This window comes from Dicentrarchus labrax, unplaced genomic scaffold (assembly GCF_905237075.1).
Source record: "Dicentrarchus labrax unplaced genomic scaffold, dlabrax2021, whole genome shotgun sequence".
Taxonomy (NCBI): Eukaryota; Metazoa; Chordata; class Actinopteri; family Moronidae; genus Dicentrarchus; species Dicentrarchus labrax.
In genome coordinates this window covers 12696661-12701345 of record NW_026136711.1, presented here as the reverse complement: position 1 = coordinate 12701345, position 4685 = coordinate 12696661, and positions in this window count along the sequence as shown.

Sequence of the window (4685 nt, the reverse complement as noted above, 5' to 3'; positions counted from 1 at the left end):
TGCCAGCCAGTGTTGTGCCCAGTGTTGTCCCCAACCCGCCATAATGAATTCATTAGAGCGCAACTAAAATGAGATCTTGATTAAAAACAATTTGGGTGCTTACTTATTTATTAAGGTGGTGGTCAAGTGGTGTTTACCAGCTCCTGTGGGCCACTCAGTGAAGTAATGGCCGTCACATGACTAAGTATACTGAATATCTAATACACAAAGAAGCGCAGAGACACCCATATTCATATTACTCTTGATGCACACGTGCCCTCTCTCTCTCTCTCTCTCTCTCTCTCTCTCTCTCTCTCTCTCTCTCTCTCTCTCTCTCCACAAAGGATTACTCTCTCTGTCTTCCCCTCTCTTTCTCTCACTGCCAGACTGACACCCACCTGCTTGTTCCACTAACCCACCTGAATGCCTGGGAAATTAAATGCTCCGCCAAGGTAATAAACAGAGTAAATCCTGGTTGTGTTCTCTGCTGACGGCCGGGGTGTTGTGGGGTCAGGTATTACCATATTAAGCCCGGGGCAGACGGGATCAGAGCCCAGCACTCCCTCATTACACCTCATCTAGTGGGGATTTACTGCTTTTCCAAAAACTGCTTGCCTGCAGCTGGAGTCTGTGCTGTGTGTGGGTCGTGTGTCGGTTAAGCACAAATATTCAGAGTCATAATTTATGGCAACAGTTTCGTACATTTTATTGTAAATTGTTGAGTTTGCTGAAAGTCCTGCTACACTGCTGCACTCACATGTTTGCTTTTATGTGTGTGTGGGTTCTGTGCACATGGGATGGAGACCACGTCTAAATCAACTGTCTATTCACAGAGTTAAAGCTCAACTGAATGAGTAGATGATGTTTTATATATTTATGTGGTATAGATTTTTTTGTTTTAGATTTCCTACTGTAGTAATATAATTTTCATAATAGTCATCATACCGCTGTCGAGTATTAGGCAGCATGAACAGCTTGCACAGTTACTGCAACAAACATGATAAAACCATTCATTTTGAACAGATTTTCCCTCCTGATAACAGCTGCCGAGGAGCAGATTAATAATGAAGTAGAAAATGAGATTATGCTGAGTCATTAAGTTTATAACTCTCTGTAGAAATAGATAATGATTCTGCTAGTGATCATAACTGTTGCCACAAAGTCACTAGAATGTTTGATTATAAATGAATTCCTTGAAATCTTCCACCACTTGGGGCTGGATAACTTTTTTTTTATTGAAGTGCAAAGTCAGTTTATGAAGTACCGACAGTTGTTCGTCTCTTACAAGAGAAAGTGGTGAAGAAATAAAAAAAAAAAGAATCAGAAAACTTTCTACCCTTAAACCAAGACAAGAAGTCAATAAAGACATACAATTATATTCTAATTAAAGAGACTTTTTTGTTGTCTATATGTCCTGACAAGTGCACTTCATGTGCACCCTACCATTGCCCCTCCACAACACGGAGTCAAAGACTGTAAACGTAAACGTGTCTACCCCATTTCCACACCAAACTGTTTGTGTGCACAGGTATGTAGAACAGAATTGGCACGTTTTACACACAACTGCTTTAATGTCCCCACAAACACTTAGTAAACAGCCTAGGGTGGGCCCTTGGCAGGTTTGTTGACTATTTATTTGCATTTTACACATTGTCTTTTCTACAGATGATCAACCAGGCTGATTTCAGAGTGAAGTCATCTACTAGCACAGCAGGGGACAAATGGTCGTCATTAGCATCAAGCTAGTTTATGAACAAATGAATTTACCTCTGAAGATGGAAATTCAGTTGAAGACTTAACGTCGGGAATGCACATTTTTAAACAGTTGGGATTGCACCATTTGTAAACACATAACTACATGTATAATGTAAAGGGGAGCAAAAATGGGAAGCTGCTACTCCAAAGTACCCGTCTGCAAAATACAGCTAATTGCCTTGGCAACAACCTGGTGCCCTATTCATTCATTTTAATTGTAGGCCTACCACGTCTGTGCAGCAGTAACCACTGCTGTAGTTGAATTCCTTTTTTTTTTAATACACATTTTTTAAACACATTGTAATACTAAACTTCTGCAAACACGTGAAATGATGTGTTCATGCAAGTTGGATTTTCTGAGAAAGTTGCATTTTTATTTTTAAAACCAGACCCATTGCTGACAATTTGTACTCAATCACAGACAACCCACAGGCAAATATCTGTGAAGTGTTCAATCACAGTTGTCGAGATGAGGATTTAGCATGTGAGGTGCTGATGGAGGATCAATACAACTCCATCATGGCTAAGCCAGCCTCTCACTGCCAATAAACACAAACCTTTCACCACTTTATGATGTGCATGGACAAAGCAAATCCAACACATGCTGCAGGCCAGGGGCTTAGTTTTAAACAGAAAGGGGTGCTTCTGTTTTACACTCTTGGGATGTGATCACACACATCACAGTTGCTCATCTCCAGTTTTTTTTCCCGCTCAATCTGCACCAAAATATCTCCAGCATTTGATGCCTTGCCTACAGCTATTATCAGCTCCATATCACCACCTTGAAATCAGGGTTGAACTAATGCATCCTCTGCAGCCATATGAGAACAACATACTGTACATGTCTTGATATGGATGGTAAGAAATCAAATAAGAGCAGGTGTTCTAGTGCCATATTTTTCATAATGTGATAATGCAAGGTGTATATCTGTGAGTGAAGGCCCTTGCTGAAATACAGGGACCCTTAAGCTACTGTTTGATAAGAACCATATATTTGTTTCGGTTATATTCTTCCCATGGTGATACTGAGGTTGAAAAATCCCACCATGTGTTACAGGAAAAGCAATAAAGTCATAAATGGGGTAAAAAGGAAAAGATCATTGTTTATTGTGGTTTTGAAATTTTCATATTGCCTGAAACCAGTAACATAAATAGAGATATCGAGATTTTGAGGGTATAAGAAACAATAAAATCCTCTCAGGTGAGAGGTAAGTCCTGCCTGTGGGTCAGGTGGATCAGGCTTTAGATGTCTCCTGATGTAAAGCCAACAGCTATGTACTAGAGCTATACTCTAATCCCACAAAGATGCAGCACCTTCTCTCATCCTCAGCAAAAGCCTTTGTTTGTAGAGAGGGAAAGGTGAGAGACAGAAAAAACTGTAGCAATTAAAAGAAGAAAAGAGGAGTAAAAGAATGGGAGTAGAACATAAATCAAAGCCATGCATTTTTGAAAAGGAGCTAAGGGAAGGTGATATTGGAAGGGGGGGCAACCATCTGTCTCTGTGGACAAAGTAGTACTTACCTTTCGCATTCAAGCACATGCTTGACTGATTACGCATACATTAGATCACTAGGCGAATGTGCTGAAGTGGGATGTTCCTGTGAAAGGCTGGTGGCTCACAGGAGGTGTTGGGATTTACACCCTGTGTGGGTAACTGCTGCTCTCCTCGGCAGTGGAAGATCCAATCAGAAGGATGTTAAGCAGTTACAGTATTGTTATAATACGCTTTAAAACCTCACACTGACTCTGACTAGCCCGGAAATTAGAATGGACTCGCTGTGTATCACATATAATTCCAATCCATCCAATGTTATCTGATAAAAATACAGCTTGTTCTGTAATCAGTGCGTGTATTCTAATGATATTAATGTGATCAAACAGAAATAAGGGAATGTTTTCACAATTTTCACTTCATCATTTTGGTTCTAGTTACACAGAATTTTGTTTTTGGTTTTAGCTATACTAGCAGCATGGCTCTAGGGATGGTGATTTATGTCTGTTGTTCAGTCGCACAGTCCACCACTTGAAGAGCAGATAGAATTATTTCAACAACTATTAAAGAGCCATCTGTGGTCCCCAGAGGATGAACTGAAATAACTTAACTTTTCATCTAGCCAAAAGGTTTAAGACCTGCAAAACTACATTCCCATCCTCCTCAGCTGCACACCCTACATGTTTTGTGCTGATTGGCTAATGTTAGCATGCTAACACTATCTAAAATGGTGAGCAAGGTGAACATTATACCTGCTGCTTTAACTGCATTTTCTGTCTGTTAAGAGGAGCAAAAGGCACTCTTTAGTTTATGCCCCCAAGAAGTGTATTATAACTAACTGGGAGCTCTGGCCATTAGCTGCAGGATCTCCAGTTTGCTAGAACCAATTCTGGTTGTTCTTTTTCCTATCGACAGTACTCGGTGACCTCTAGTGATCAAGACTAGGGTAAAAATCTGCCGAAGTTCCCCTTTAAGTATGTTAAAGTTATCTTCTTTAGCATGTTAAGGCAGCTGCGTACGCCATGCGTGTTGTCATCACAATGGAAACCCCTTAGGACTGTTCAATATGAAATCCAACCAGCCATTTCACCATTTTTGCAGCCCAATTACACAGATGGACGCGAGAAATATCTGTGACAGGTCTCTCACATGTAAAATTGTGATTCTGGCTAATTACATTTGCTGACAAAGTGTAAACCAAATGTTGTCATGATGTATTAGCCTGCCAGCTCCCCCCACCTCCAACCCAATGCATCACAATGATTGAATAGCTTTAGAGATATCAACAACATTCACCAATCGCTTGTCTGCCAGAACTGAAAGTCAATGACATTATGTCTATTTATGTGTTTTGATTAATTGTTTGAATTGCCTTTTCAGTGCGTATCTCCCTGGCGCTTAGAGGAGTAGCTGTTGGCAGTCATTACCATAATCATGTTAGTGTTTGGCTCTGCCCTTG